The following is a 17087-nucleotide window of genomic DNA, read 5'->3' as shown; positions in this document are numbered from 1 at the left end:
TTTAAGCTAACAGATGATGTAGTAAGTGAACACAGTTCTTCAGAAGATATAGGGAGAGGACAACCTGAGGACATAACACCACAATAAGCAAGAAACATAAGAAAAAAAAAATAAATCTCAACTGGCCTCCTTGTGCGATAGCGAAGAACGTTCAAGAGATGGTTGACCCACGAGTGTATAACTCCCTTACCACACACTACAGACAGGTAGTCGCATACAGCCGCACGAAAAGATACATACATGTACGCACACAGACACGTACTTCCACAAGCACAAACATAAATGTACTCAAGGTAAAGACCATGTAAAGACAAAAACACGGAAAGAAAGACACACACACACACACACACACACCTTTCATACCTTCCTGGGTATAACTCGGACCACCACTCACAGCTCGTCATCACTGAACATTCGAGGCTGGGGGGAATTTAAACAGCATGCGACCTTTAACTTGGGTCACGACAAATAATGCACATCCAATCTCATTCCCAGACTCCGTCATGATCAGGACCGGCCTTCCGATATTCTTAAGCCACCGACGTGTGTGTGTCTGTGTGTGTGGATGCTGGCCAGTCCGAGGCTTCTGGCCACCGAGGTGCGCGTGTGTGTGTGTGAATACTGGCCCTCCCAAGCGATAAGCACCCCAGGAGAAAAATGGGACGCGGGTTCCCTAGGGATTTCCAGAGCGGTGCCACAGAGTGGGTGAAGGTGGATGTTCCAGTCCACATCCCTGACATCCACCCTGGCCCCTTTCAGAGTGGAGCACCGTGGCGGGTTTCTAGTCTTGCCTACTTTTCTGAAAGGTCGTCTAATCACAGTGGGGCTGGAGGCTATGGGGTTTCCAGCCTTGTCCTCTCTCCCTAAACCCCCGTCCTAGTGTAGGACAGGCGAGGGTTGTGGGGTTCCCGGGCATATGGGGGCTGAGGAAGACGAGGTTTTCACCCACAACGTCTCCAAGAACCACCCCAACTCCTCTCCTTTTAGGAGGGAGGAGGGGGTTGACTCCATCCCTCCATCTTATCACGATGGGATCCTGAGGAGGGTTCCCTCCCTCCCTTCCTTCCTTAAACCCCATCTTGATGCAATTAGGCCTGGATTTGCCTCCCGCTCTTCCTCTTCAACCTCCCTGCTGTCACAGTGAGGCCTGGGAGGGTGAAGCCTTCAGCCTCGTCCCTCTCCCTAGCTCCCCAACCTTGTCGCAGACCGGGAGGCACGGTGTCTCGTACTCTCTTCCGACTCTCGTGGCTACTGACCTGCGTGAACGCAAGTTCAGCGACACAGGGTCAGGGTGCTGACTGCTGGCAAGAAATAAATGAAAAAAAAAAGAAACACAAAAAACAATTTTTATCCCCAACGAAGGTAGCTATAACAAGGAGGAGGAGCAGGAGGACAATGAAGAGGAGGAGGAGGAGGAGAGTTCCCTAGTTTTTCCCGCCCTCACTCTAAAGTCTAAAAAAAAAAAGAAAAAGAAGCCGAATCGTGGATAGACGGGAGAGATGGTCTCCCATTCCATCCCGCCCCCACCGCGGCACCTTCCCCTTCCGGACAAAAACACGAGGGAGAGGGATTTCCTTAGACCCCCATTCGTCTTCCCATCGTCAAGAGGAGAATCCGTAAGTGTTATATGGCTGCCGAATGCCAGCCAGCCGAGACCCTCCTCCCCATGGCCACAACGGGGGGAAAACCGCAGGGCAAAACACGCGTCACCAATCCTCTGGTAAATAAAGACGAGACTGATGTCACCCTGGCCGTCCAGACGCGCATGGCACTTGAGTATCGACGGGCCTGCCTGGTTCCAAGACCCTGGCCGAACCACGCCCAAGGCACGGCTACGAGATCGTTCGAACATCAACAAAATAGAACCAAGAAAGATTAGCAGAGGTTTCTGTGGTAAAAGCAATATATTCAAGCAAAGGTTTCTGTGGTAAAAGCAATATATTCAAGCAAAGGTTTCTGTGGTAAAAGCAATATATTCAAACAAAGGTTTCTGTGGTAAAAGCAATATATTCAAGCAAAAGGTTTCTGTAGTGAAAGCTAGATATTCAAGCAAAGGTTTCTGTGGTAAAAGCAATATATTCAAGCAAAGGTTTCTGTATTAAAAGCAAGATATTCAAGCAAAGGTTTCTGTAGTAAAAGCAATATATTCAAGCAAAGGTTTCTGTAGTAAAAGGTAGTAAAAGCAATATATTCAAGCAAAAGGTTTCTGTAGTAAAAGCAATATATTCAAGCAAAGGTTTCTGTATTAAAAACAATATATTCAAGCAAAGGTTTCTGTATTAAAAGCAATATATTCGAGCAAAGGTTTCTGTGGTACAAGCAATACATTCAAGCAAAGATTTCTGTGGTAAAAGCAATATATTCCAGCAAAAGGTTTGTGGAGTAAAAGCAATATATTCAAGCAAAGGTTTCTGTATTAAAAACAATATTTTCAAGCAAAGGTTTCTGTATTAAAAGCAATACATTCAAGCAAAGGTTTCTGTGGTAAAAGCAGTACATTCAAGCAAAGATTTCTGTGGTAAAAGCAATATATACCAGCAAAAGGTTTGTGGAGTAAAAGCAATATATTCAAGCAAAGGTTTCTGTAGTAAAAGCAATATATTCAGGCAAAGGTTTCTGTAGTAAAAGCAATATATTCAAGCAAAAGGTTTCTGTAGTAAAAGCAATATATTCAAGCAAAGGTTTCTGTGGTAAAAGCAATATATTCAAGCAAAGATTTCTGTGGTAAAAGCAATGTATTCAAGCAAAAGGTTTCTGTTGTAAAATCGAGATATTCAAGCAAAGGTTTCTGTCACAAAATCAATTTATTCAAGCAAAAGGTTTCTGTTGTAAAATCGAGATATTCAAGCAAAGGTTTCTGTCACAAAATCAATTTATTCAAGCAAAAGGTTTCTGTCGTAAAAGCAATATATTCAAGCAAAGGTTTCTGCTGTAAAAGCAATATATTCAAGCAAAAGGTTTCTGTAGTAAAAGCAATATATTCAAGCAAAGGTTTCTGTATTAAAAACAATATATTCAAGCAAAGGTTTCTGTATTAAAAACAATATATTCAAGCAAAGATTTCTGTGGTAAAAGCAATATATTCCAGCAAAAGGTTTGTGGAGTAAAAGCAATATATTCAAGCAAAGGTTTCTGTATTAAAAACAATATATTCAAGCAAAGGTTTCTGTATCAAAAGCAATACATTCAAGCAAAGGTTTCTGTGGTAAAAGCAATATATTCAAGCAAAGGTTTCTGTAGTAAAAGCAATATATTCAAGCAAAAGGTTTCTGTATTGAAACCTAGATATTCAAGCAAAGGTTTCTGTATTAAAAGCAAGATATTCAAGCAAAGGTTTCTGTAGTAAAAGCAATATATTCAAGCAAAGGTTTCTGTAGTAAAAGCAATATATTCAAGCAAAAGGTTTCTGTAGTAAAAGCAATATATTCAAGCAAAGGTTTCTGTATTAAAAACAATATATTCAAGCAAAGGTTTCTGTATCAAAAGCAATACATTCAAGCAAAGGTTTCTGTGGTAAAAGCAATATATTCAAGCAAAGGTTTCTGTTGTAAAATCATTACATTTAAGCAAAAGGTTTCTGTTGTAAAAGCAAGATATTCAAGCAAAGGTTTTCGGAGTAAAAGCAATACATTCAAGCAAAGGTTTCTGTATTAATAGCAATATATTCAAGCAAAGGTTTCTGTTGTAAAAGCAATATATTCAAGCAAAGGTTTCTGTTGTAAAAGCAATATATTCAAGCAAAGGTTTTTGTAGTAAAAGCATTATATTCAAGCAAAAGGTTTCAGTAGTAAAAGCAATATATTCAAGAAAAAAGGTTTCTGTTGTAAAAGCAATATATTCAAGCAAAGGTTTCTGTTGTAAAAGCAATATATTCAAGCAAAGGTTTCTGTTTAAAAGCAATTTATTCAGGCAAAGGTTTCTGTTGTAAAAGCAATTTATTCAGGCAAAGGTTTCTGTTATAAAAACAATATAGTCAAGCAAAGGTTTCTGTATTAATAGCAATATATTCAAGCAAAGGTTTCTGTTGTAAAAGCAATATATTCAAGCAAAGGTTTATTTAGTAAAAGCATTATATTCAAGCAAAAGGTTTCAGTAGTAAAAGCAATATATTCAAGCAAAGGTTTCTGTTGTCAAAGCAATATATTCAAGCAAAGGTTTCTGTTTAAAAGCAATTTATTCAGGCAAAGGTTTCTGTAGTAAAAGCAATACATTCAAGCAAAGGTTTCTGTTGTAAAAGCAATATATTCAAGCAAAGGTTTCTGTAGTAAAAGCAATACATTCAAGCAAAGGTTTCTATTGTAAAAGCAATTTATTCAGGCAAAGGTTTCTGTTATAAAAACAGTATAGTCAAGCAAAGGTTTCTGTAATAAAAGCAATTTTCAAACACAAGTTTCTGTAGTGAAAGCAATATATTCAAGCAAAGGTTTCTGCAGTAAAAGCAATATATTCAAGCAAAGATTTCTGTGGTAAAAGCAATATATTCAAGCAAAGGTTTCTCTAGCAAAAGGAATATATTCAAATCTTAAAAGTTCAATAACTGTGTTCTTAAGAGGCAAAGGAGCTCACCCGCAGTTATCTTGAGTGGATACTTTGTGAGAGCATTAATTCAACCCGCTTCACAACTACCTTATTACTCGTGAGTTTGGGGGGGGGGGGGGTAGTTAGTTAGTTCTGATGGGACAGGTGACTGAGGGACGAGGAGGCCATTTCTCTGCCGTGAATCAAAGCATTTCATCATCGGTGCTCGCGACAAAGACAACCCGATCATTAGCACCGGCAGACTTGACACTCCTCTCTCTCAACAGACCACGTACACTGACCCTTCAGGTTGCATGATGTACAGGGTCGGCGTTTCATGGTATTAGCTATGATGACGTCGTGTTTACGGTGAACACGGGCTGCTGGACAACCCCCACGCTGACAGACCCGCGACTCTGGTGTATTGCCAGCATCGAACCCCCCAACACCCATCCTGAGGATTTCATTGACCCAAAACCACGATAGGTCTTTCCCTTATCCCAATGAGATCTGCGATTCAACGCACCCCGTAGTCATAACTGGTTCCTTTCCATGCTGATCTTAGCCTTTTCGAGTTTAGTCTCTCTATTTACCCTCCTATATGCTGAGGGCAAGACGCCTACATGCACTTGGCTAATTGAGTGTACATCGCCCCACATGCCAATGGTGTGGGCAAGATAATACTGGCACTCCATATGAGTGTACTGAGTTATGACGTCCCTAAGGGTTTATTCAGGAGATGAAGTTAGCTTCGGTATCTCCGTCTCCTGTTCGGTTTGAGGCACATACCAGCACTGTTCTTTTAAAGTGACCAGACGTGACATAGGCAGAATATACTTCGCCAATCAAGGCAAAGAGAAAAAGTGCGGAGGCTCGGGGCACTGCATGTTTTTGTAGACATAGCTCTCAGAGACGGAAGGGTTATAGGAAGAGGGGAAGAGGAGGGAAGGAATAGAATTCCACAGATTGGCTGTTCCAGGGTAGGAGGGAGAGGTATCAATAACGGTCAATCCTCGTGTGGTCAGGAGATATCATAACTGTGTGGCACTATGTGTTCTTGTCGATTCTAGACTCCGTATGTATCGCGGTTTAGTGTACGCGGTGAGTAACCTCTGATCTAAAAGGCCTTTGTATGTACATCTTGTATTTCTATAGAACCCATTTGCTTGATGGGTCAAGACCCCGACACTGCAGTGTCGTAAGGAAAGCCGACGATGTGAACGGAATGAGAGGACCAGAGAGGGGCAACAGGCAATATATATGTTAGCATTCAAGTTATTCTGGGAAGACACAAGGAACAATAAAAAAAACAAGGGAGAAGCTACAATGAGGCGGCGAAAAAGAAATGGGGAAGGGGACGAGTTGGATACATAACGAGGAGAGGCAAGATAAGAGAAGCCATCCAATAATAGACCTTGACATCACGGTAGACGACCTTTCCCGGCCTACCCTTTTGACTATACGTTCCAACTTTTAGTTTAAGAGGAGGGGAAGAATTACCTTCACATAAAAATGATGGGCGTTTACAAATCCTTCCAGGAATCCTGAGGCTGGAAAGACTCCAGGAGTCTTCCAGGACACGCCGCCTTACCTTCGCAGCCCTACACTTGTAGGCCGGTGATCAGGGTAGGTAGAGGCGCTTGTACAACAGACATGACCCCGTGTATGTACCGTGCAGAAGCACGTTATGAGCAGTTAAGGATTTGCTCACTCTCCGGCCAGGCAGGCGACGCATGCGCATGCATATAAACTTGTAATTAAGCATTGAAAAGTCTTCCTCTTGGCCTCTTGAGCATGACTTGCGCATGACGGAGCGACCCCTCCAAGCACGACGTTGTAATACCTTCAAGGATCAGGTCAAAGGCCACGCCGTCATACCCAAGGATCACATCATCATTCTCAAGGCAGTTAAAAGTCGAAGAGTCACATCGAAGTCGGAGGGCGGAATATGACCCCATTCAACTCTTCGCCCCAGATCCTTATCTGCACAGTCCAACAGGGACGGACCAGGTAGGCGTTTCGAGACCCATCTCATCGACACAGTCTGTCAACGCAAGTGTATAAATGTAATTATCATCAATATCATCAACATAATTATCATTATCATTTTCTTATACCTGCTGGCCATCTCCGTCTCAGCGAGGAGGCATAAGGAATAGAGGACTGAGCTTTCGAGGAAAAGAAAAAAAGTATCTTCACGTCGCCCCTCCTTCAGCACCTGTACGTACAGACGTACACATGTCATAAACAGGGTTAAGTGCGGACACGCCCCATACCGCCCATCCCCGGCGTTGTCCTCCTTCGCGGGCTCAATCTGCCCTTCCTCGAAGCCATTTGTGAGGAGGGCGAACTCCCTGAGACCTGCCAAAGTTCCTACACACACATCCACCCACCCACCCACCCACACACACACACACACACGAGATCCGATACGTATGCAAATCATGCGTGCCGATAACCCATGTCTTTGGCGAAGACACAGTTCCGGCAGAAGCTGAGGCCATGAGCGCGACGTGGCGTGTGCCGTAGGACAGATAAATTCCCGGCTTGGTACAGGAGAAGAGCCTCATATTTCTGCAGCTGCTGCCGCTGCTTCCCCCCCCCCAGCTGATAAGAGATTGAGGTCGGAGGGGAGTGGAGGAGGAGGGGGGTAATGCCTAATGAATGGCCAGGCGAGCATCCAGGCCCGCCTCCCCCGGTAATCCTAGCCACGCCCTTATCTCGGGGCCTTATCACTGCCGGAAGTTGGACTACCATCGTAAGTATTAAAGTCTTTGCTTTATCGCGGAGCCTCACCGTAAACTCTTGTGAGGAGATTAAAGTGTAAACTCGAGTGTGCTGCCGCGGCTCCAGGGTGGTGGTGGGGTGGTGGAGGGAGAACACTGCCAGGGTGAAGATGGGAGGTAGACGGCGGAGTACAGGGAGGAGAGGTACGTGGGGAGATGAATACAGAGAGGTAAAGGATGGGGTAGACATGAAGAGAGAGAGAGAGAGAGAGAGAGAGAGAGAGAGAGAGAGAGAGAGAGAGAGAGAGAGAGAGAGAGAGAGAGAGAGAGAGAGAGAGAGAGAGAGAGATGAAGGTACTCAGGACGGCGATGGATAAGAATCCACAAGAGAGGAAGAGCAAGATGGAGTTGCACACGAAGACATGGGGGGGGTTTGGGGAGGCTTAAGGAAATAAGCCGAGGTTAAGATTAACGAGGAGGTTGAGGTGAGGTGTCTACAGAAAAAAATGCAACGTGCAGGAACACAACACACGGAGGTACACGTTCACGCAAGGGGTCATGTTGTATACATAGACCGTGTATGGTCAAAAGAACCGTCTCCAACACCTGAGGTTGGCGTACCGAGACAAATTTTTCGACCTGTGATTTATAACTTCGACGCTGCTGGCCCTAACGACTCTTGGATGTCGACAGGCCTATTAGCCCAAATAGCCAACCAACCAAAACAACTGAGGTACATGGGAAGGTGGATATGTCCGTCGCTCTTGGGGGTACAGAGGCAAGGTACGTGGCGTTGGTATATAAGGTAGAGCACCGTGGAGAGGCACCACGGAATATTTGGGCAGAATACAGGGTAGGGAGCCCCTGTGGTAGCGACGACGTCGTCTGTGGCCACAGTAACCATCTGGCCACCCCTAAAATGTTACTGGGGGGGTGCCACAGGTGAGGGTAATTAGGGTTACCCATGATAATGTTACTGGCACTGTCAGTTCCTATCACGTGGCGTCCTACGAAGATGTGGGGACTGTTTAGGAAGTGTCCCAGTGGGAAGTGACATGTCCATTTTTAGATAGCTTTGGTGTGTGTGTGTGTGTGTGTGTGTGTGTGTGTGTGTGTGTGTGTGTGTGTGTGTGTGTGTGTGTGTCTAACATCTGGTTACAGTCCTTAGGAATAAAAATCTAACATACAGCAGTAATCCTTTCTGAGTGGCATCTGGCATTCCCTCACAATCCAAGTGCCGATGATTCAGTGTTTATTGTGGACATCCAGAAAAGTACATACAAGGTAGATTCACAATCATCCAACATTCGCTCTGTGCCCAAACGTTGACTTTCAACACGGTCTCCATAACTCAGGCATTATCAATTTTTTTTTCCTACATTTTTTTCAAGACGTCTGTAATATATAAACGTGCAAGACCCATCCTCATCATTACTTCTCTCTGCCGACGTAGGGAGAAGAGGGACAGCAGAAAGATCACTGGGAAACGATGAAAACCTCCATCGAACCCCGACAAGTCCAGCCAATTCTTGGACCACAAACCATGACACACACACACACACACACACACACACACGTGCACTCACTCCCGCATCTTGCAAATGACGACCCCGAGCTCGCCTCTCCCCGCCAGACGAGTCCCGAGCCCTGGTCTGCCAAGCCCCCTCACCTCCGACGACGTGTTTGTAAAAATGAGCGAAAAAGACTGTATGGCTTCCGGTGGTCGGACACACCACAGTGATAGATTACTCGTGGGTAAAAATTGAGAGAATTTCCATAAAAAAAAGAGAGGAAAGTTAAAAAAGAGAAAAATATGGCTGTTTTGTTTTGCCAAGTAATGGTTAATGACGGGAAAAATTCACTCCGACCCCTTTCAATCACCCACTCGAGGGTTAGATATATATATATCCATACATATTCACCGGGAAAGGTGAAAAAGTAGCCATTAGGACAGAGGAGCGCCAAACAACTACGTAAAAAGGGAACAGAATGACGGTAAAATAATGCCTAATGGAGCAAATAACAAACAGACGTGTAGACACGTTTCCTTTTTCTTTCTCAAAAGAAAAATCACCCACACACACATGAGTGAAGCGACGAGGATGGGACACGGTGAAAGAAGGCCTCAATGCGAGTACCATCTAGCAGGATATAAGCTGCAGGAATGTGTGTGTGTGTGAGAGGGACTTGGGAGTCAAAATTGTCCCCATCCTGTCGACAGTGTCCCGCATCAGAATAGCAAACGGAAGACAATGTGTCCGCCTGCTATCATCAGAATAGCCTTCAAGAACATGGACACGGAAATATTTCGTCGAGCTTTTCATATCAAAAACCAAAAACGAAGCACAAAGAACTAACAGAGAAGGGTCCAGAGAGGGGCAACAAAGATGATTACCACCATTAAGAGAACCTAGTGACAGGGAAATGGCTGAAGGACTTAAGTCTGCCCACCATAGATAAAGGAGGAGTGAGGTGTATCCTGATCACAGGGACAGGGACAGAATGAACCATAGGGTATAACGTGAAACAAAAGAAGAGGCTTGTTGGAAAGGCTGTAAGTCTACAAACCATCTGATAAATGGAGCAGCATGAACAACTTAAGAGTAATCATGGACAATAGTACACAGGGGGGTTTAAAAACTTGATGAAGACCGTTCAGTGGATGGGGGCCCGATGAGTGTGAACCTCCCTCACCGTACAGCACAATCACGTAATGACAAGTAAGGAATTGCACACATAAGCTAAGCTCACATCCATTAAGCTAAGCCGTTGAAAGATGACTTTAACATGTACTTAATCATGTAACATGAGGGTACGACTCTTAAGCACGACGGTACGATCTCTGAGCACGAAGGTGCGATCCTTGAGCACGGCGGTACGATCCTTAGGCACGAGGGTACGATCCTTGGGCACGATGGGACGATCCTTGGGCACGACGGTACGATCCTTGAGCACTGCGGTACGATCCTTGGGCACGAGGGTACGATCCTTGAGCACGGCGGTACGATCCTTGGGCACGAAGGTGCGATCCTTGAGCACGAAGGTGCGATCCTTGAGCACGGCGGTACGATCCTTGGGCACGAAGGTGCGATCCTTGAGCACGAAGGTGCGATCCTTGGGCACGAGGGTACGATCCTTGAGCACGGCGGTACGATCCTTGGGCACGAAGGTGCGATCCTTGAGCACGAAGGTGCGATCCTTGAGCACGAAGGTGCGATCCTTGAGCACGGCGGTACGATCCTTGGGCACGACGGTACGATCCTTGGGCACACCGGTACGATCATTGAACACGGCGGTACGATCCTTGAGCACGGCGGTACGATCATTGAACACGGCGGTACGATCCTTGGGCACGGCGGTACGATCCTTGACCTTAACGATACGACCCTTGTGCATGATGGCCTTTTGGGCCTTAGATCTGACCTTTTAAGGGTCAGGTATAAGGCCAGGCCATTATAACCCCCCAAAAAGAGGGGGTGGCTTCATCGTGCTCAACGGATCGTCCCGTCGTGTTCAAAATGTGGCGTCGAAAAGGCGAAACCTTATGAAGAGCTGATCCCACAACGAACCAACTCACCAGCTGAGCGAGCGATGTCCGCCCATCGTATCACAGGACCATTTAAGTCTAATGCTTATTACTTTCACTTCAGCCGCCGCGACTTGGGGGCCCATCCACCAGCTGGAGAGACGACGAGGGCTTAGCGTCCAAGTTCATTACTGAAGGAATTGAGAAAATCATGTCAGAGGAGGGTGGTGGGGAGGCATGTATACGTCACAAGTCATTTTATAAACTGGCTCATCTTTTTCATGATTCTTATTCTAGAAAACCATTATTTTTTTTTTCCAATTAGCCTCACAGATAAACCAATCATTCTGTAATTCTAACTGAAGGACCAATTTATTTCATGAACCCTCTATGAAGAACCCTTCATTTCATAATCCTTGCTCAAGAATCGTTTCTCTTTATTTTTTGGGGGGGTAATCTTTACTGAAGGATCAATCTTATTTTCTACGAGCCTTATGGAAGAAATCAATTTTCTATTAACCTTAATGAGGAGTTAATTCTCTATGAGCTCTACTGACCAACCATTAAGTTTCCATAAGCCTCACTGGCGGACCAAGCCTTTTATGAAATTCAGTCACCGACCAATCTTCTAATCAGGGACCAATCTTTCCTTAAATTTTACTGACAGACCAATCTTCTAATCAATTCTACTGAGGGACCAATCTTTCCTTGAATTTTACTGACAGACCAATCTTTTTATACGACTTATTGACGGACCAATCAATCCACGGGTTTAATAACGGACCAGTATTTTTTTTTTTACATCTAATTTTGCGGACCAAAATCTTTCCATAGACCTTATTGATGGAACAGTCTTCACACAAGCCTCACTAACGAGCCAATCCTTATACGAGCCTCACACAGCAAAATGGACCAATCTTTTTATACTCGTCAATGAATAACAAACCAATCTTTTTCTATAAATCGTCAACGAATAACAAACCCAATATATGAAGCCTCAGAACAGGCCCAACTTTCCATTTTCTGATGGCAGTGACAAGACCCGTGTAAACCCGCTAAACCAATCATTGTGAGGTGCGCGTAAACCTCAGGTATGCCTCATCGTAAACCCCCCTTGTATTTTTCTTAATCATTCGTGAATGATTAACGTCCGTCCAATTGCAATGTTCCCCCATAATTCTCTCATTCTGTCACCGATGCAAAACTCTCTCTCTCTCTCTCTCTCTCTCTCTCTCTCTCTCTCTCTCTCTCTCTCTCTCTCTCTCTCTCCTTTAGCTTATAAATATTACTGGCAAAATTATGCGTCTGTTATATATATTTCTATAATCGTATGCGAATAATTCCTGCTAATCCGTTGGTTTTGCGGCGAATAAATTCGGAACAACGGACCCGCCAAACCTCGATCGTCGAAGCATACGGGTTTCACACCGCTTTGGCCCCTGACGTTTCAGGGCATGCGCCACATCTCTGGTCCGGTCCCGTCCTTATCTAAAGAGATAAGGATATGCAGGATACTATCACTGTCCTCCAGCCCATAACCTAGGTCTCTGTGGACCAGCAAGTCTTCCCTTATCTGGCTTTCCTATGCACCACCAGAAACACATATGTCTTCTGTAATCAGGCATCTCCATGCACATAGACCATCAGGTCCTCTGTTACCTTGCTATGCCATGTACACAGACCATCGGGTCCTCGGCTATCTTGCTATTGCCGTGTACACAGACCATCGGGTCTTCCGTTATCTTGCTGTGACATGTACACAGACCATCGGGTCTTCCGTTACCTTACTATGCCACGTCCACAGACCATCAGGTCCACCGTTATCTGGCTGTGCCATCAAGTACACAGGGCCTTCAGGTCTTCTATTATCTGGCTTTCCCATGCAGACAGACCATCAGATCTTCCTGTTACCTGGCTTTCCCAGGTGCACAAACCACAAGGGCTTTCTATCAGCTGGCTTTCCCATGTACACGTAGTCCTCGCAGGTGATAGCGTCTCAGATATGATCTAAAATATCAGAAAAGAATCTCGAGAGGGCTGCTCCCTCTCGTCCCACTGAAAGATACATAAGCCTGAACCATCGTGGGCGAGCAAGACGAACGAATCTCCCCCCCGCTCGGCGATATGCCCTTTTCAAAACACCGTCATGATAAAACGCACGACGCTGTCTCCGACACCTTTCACGAACTCACGACGCTGTCTACACGGACACCTTTCACGAACGCACAACGCTGTCGGACACCTTTCACGAACGCACGACGCTGTCTACGGACACCTTCCACGAACGCACGACGCTATCTACGGACACCTTTCACGAACGCCGATGCTCTTCCTTTCGTAGAAACGTGCTCGGCTCTGCTCGTCCCCCTTCTACAGGACGACAAGAGGCCGGCTTGGATGACGGCCCACGGGTGCTGCTCCCCGACGATGTACAAACGTCCTCACGTCGCTCCGTCGTCCTCATACGTACAAATGACGTGCGCCGCGACTCAGTATAATGACGTGATGAATCACTGGCTGACGTGAAACCCAACCTGGTCACGTCATGACGCAAGAGAAATGACCCAACTAACTTCGAAAGACACGACGCACCGGTAGATATGACTTGACCTGGCCCGTAACACGATACACCCTGATGACATGATTCGGTGGAGGGAGATGGAAGTTTCGTCACTCAGCCGCCCGTACGAGAGAGGTGGCGGACTATGTAGACCCTCCATGTATCTATCTATCTGTCGATCTATCTATTCATCTATCCCACGTCTATCCCACGTTAAGAGCTGAAGGTCACAGTTAAATATGAAGCGGTGATATTTCAGCGGGTGACATTCCCGGAAGCGATGTTGCCGGCGTCAAGGGGAAGGGAGGGGAGCAGAGGGGGTCACTGGTGGTATAAGGTGGAGGAGGAGAGGAGGGTCTCTGGTGGTATAAGGTGGATGAGGGGAGAGGGGGTGCCTCTCTGGTGGTATAAGGTGCAGGAGTGGGAGGTTAGTGGGTTGGGTGGGCGCAGCGCTGCTGCCGGCGGGAGCCAGCAACACCTTTTCGATCTGGCGGTCTTGAGACGCACGCACGCACGCACACGCGTGCGCGTGTGTGCGTGATGCGCTCAACCTGGTCCGTCCGTCCGTCCGTCCGTCCGTCCATGCGGAAACGCGCACGTTCAAAGAACACACACCTAAGCCCGCCTCCTCCCTCCACCACCACCACCAGGAGGTTAACCAACTGCCACCATGAGGGAACATCAGACCTCAAGAGGTTGGTTGACTCATCAAATACCTAAGGCCCCCCCCCTGACCTTGAAGAGCCCTAGCTAGAGACTGTGAGTGACGCCATCACACAACGTGACACTAAGACAAGACTCGAACCCTGGACCCGCATGCTGCCAGAACCCGCAGGTCGTTTTCTCGTCGTTGTCGTCATCTGCGCGTATTGCTTCAACATGGGTCTCCCGATTCCCCACCCACCCTCCTCTGTGCTCCGACCATTTCTCACACATAACAAAATAATCAGTTCCTCCACTTGGGGAATACTACGTCTTTTTATTATTATCCTCCGCTTAACAAATAAATCTAAAAGATCTTTCTTATGGGATTTTCTGCTGAAATAGATAAAGCGAAAGGAAATCTTGATATCATCCACTTCATAAAGCTAAAGGATGTTCAGTGATGAACCCCTGAATATGAGTACATAATCTGTCTGTGTCATGTTTTTAATATCAATTTACAGTAATTAACCAAGAACCCGAACACGTCAAATATGCATAAAAAAGTATCATAATTTTTCGTTTTCCCTTTAAAACGAAGCTTTAAAAACTATACAAACACACACACACACACACACACACACACACACACACACACACACAGAGGATATCCAAAGTACTCAGTCTACGATGCGAAAGTATATACTTTACAGAAATGAAAGTTATAACCACTCACAGTTCAGCTACTTAGGAGAAAAAAAGTCATCGAGTGACTCACAAAGGAATGCGTCTTATACAAAAGGAATTCACGCACCAACAGACCACCTGATCCTTTTTTTTTCCGGCACATTTCTTAAGGTTTACATGTGTCCAGAATGCGAGTGAAAAATGTCGAAATCATTCACGAAGCCAAAGACGTTCAAATGTAAGTTACACGTTGGAGAGAAAGACTTCATGTTTTGCATTTGATGACGGTTGCAAACAAGACATAAAAACCCATGCAGAAAGAGGCGAACGTATCATTCATGGATCACATGATGATTATGAAAGGAATTTGAAAGGTTCCGAACCACACACACACACACTGGTGGCGTGCATGGAGGACCGCCAAATGCTTTTAAGAGCTCTTATAATGGGTGTAGGTGGTGCTTGCGCGAGAATAACTGTGGTGGCGCTAGAGTGACTGGCGGTCGGAAATCAATATGGAGAGTGCGTCAGGGGGGGGGGCAGGGCCGTGTGCTGTCACCATCGCTGTTTTAGTCGATGTGTAGAGGGAGGGAGGGAGGGATGCTGCGTTTAATGGGAATGAAATGGTGGGGAAGATGATTACTGCGGTGTACATCTAGCGAGCCGTGGAGGAACAGAATGGAAGCTACCATGCAGGAGGAGGAGGAGGAGGAGGAGACTGATCTACTGGTTGAGTAAAGGGGGGGACACGTTGGATAGAAGCTGTGTGCACGAAAACAGAGGTTTGATTACGAGGTGCAAAAGGAAAATGGCTCTTGTTTACGAGAGAGGCTGAGTACTCTCATGCATGTAAGTCTGCACGAAGATCAGCCAAATTTTGGCCATTTTACTTCCTGCGTCTGACCATTTTACTCTCAACGTCTGGCCAATTTACTCTCAACGTCTGGCCGTTTTACTCCCAGCGCCTGGCCATTTTACTCCCATCATCTGGCCATTTCACTCCCAACGACAGGCCATTTTACTCCCAAAGTCTGCCCGTTTTACTCTCAACGTCTGGCCATTTCGCTCTCAACATTTGGCCATTTTACTCTCGACGTCTGATCATTTTATTCTCAAAATCTAGCCATCTTATTCTCAGCGTAGAGCCATTTTGCTCTCAACGTTTGGCTATTAAAAATTACGGATCAAGCGAAAAATCACGTTTATATTTCGGGTGAGTGAACATGTACCGGACCAGCCTGAGGCTTGCCAATCATTCACACAACAGATCTTTCAACTCCTGATCATAACGGTGCAACCCTTGAACACGACGGTGCAACCCTTGAGCACGACGGTGCGACCCTTGAACACGACGGTACGACCCTTGAGCACGACGGTGCGACCCTTGAACACGACGGTGCGACCCTTGAGCACGACGGCGCGACCCTTGAGCACGACGGTGCGACCCTTGAACACGACGGCGCGACCCTTGAACACGACGGTACGACCCTTGAACACGACGGTGCAACCCTTGAGCACGACGGTGCGACCCTTGAACACGACGGTGCGACCCTTGAACACGACGGTGTGACCCTTGAACACGACGGTGCGACCCTTGAACACGACGGTGCGACCCTTGAACACGACGGTACGACCCTTGAACACGACGGTACAATCCTTGGACACGACGGTACGACCCTTGAACACGACGGTGCGACCCTTGAACACGACGGTACGACCCTTGAACACGACGGTACAACCCTTGAGCACAACGGCGCGCCCCTTGAACACGAGCGGACGAACCTTGAACACGACGGTACGACCCTTGAACACGACGGTACAATCCTTGGACACGACGGTTCGACCCTTGAATACGACGGTACGATCCTTGAACACGACGGTACGACCCTCAAACACGACGGTACGATCCTTGGACACGACGGTTCGACCCTTGAATACGACGGTACGATCCTTGAACACGACGGTACGACCCTCGAACACGACGGTACGATCCTTGAACACGACAGTACAACCCTCAAACACGACGGTACGATTCTTGAACACGACGGTACAATCCTTAAACACGTCGGTGCGATCCTTAACCACGACGGTACGGTCCTTAGGCACGGCGGTACGGTTCCCTTGCACGACGGCGCAATCCTGGAGCACGACAGCACGACGACCCTTCAATATGACTGAGTATAACATAAGAAAAATGCATAGTGAGGGTGTATGTGTAGTCTTAGAATTAACCTCGTGTATGTAGAGTTAGAATTAACCTCGTTTATTTAGTCTTAGAATTAACCTCGTGTATGTCGTGTTAAAATTAACCTCGTGTATTTAGTCTTAGAATTAACCTCTTGTATATAGTGTTAGAATTAACCTCGTATATGTAGTCTCAGAATTAACCTCTAATGTAGCCTTGGAGTTAACCTAGTGTATGTCGTCT

General features: G+C 46.1%; 1 protein-coding gene across 1 annotated transcript in view; it reads right to left on the bottom strand.

Moving 5' to 3' along the window:
* LOC139758804 (uncharacterized) overlaps nt 1-17087 on the bottom strand; it is a 1625355-nt gene that overhangs the window by 390062 nt on the left and 1218206 nt on the right. The window lies entirely within an intron of this gene.

This window comes from Panulirus ornatus, chromosome 31, assembly GCF_036320965.1.
Source record: "Panulirus ornatus isolate Po-2019 chromosome 31, ASM3632096v1, whole genome shotgun sequence".
Lineage (NCBI taxonomy): Eukaryota > Metazoa > Arthropoda > Malacostraca > Decapoda > Palinuridae > Panulirus > Panulirus ornatus.
Note: the sequence above shows the minus strand (reverse complement) of the source record. Positions and strands in the feature narration are given on the sequence as shown.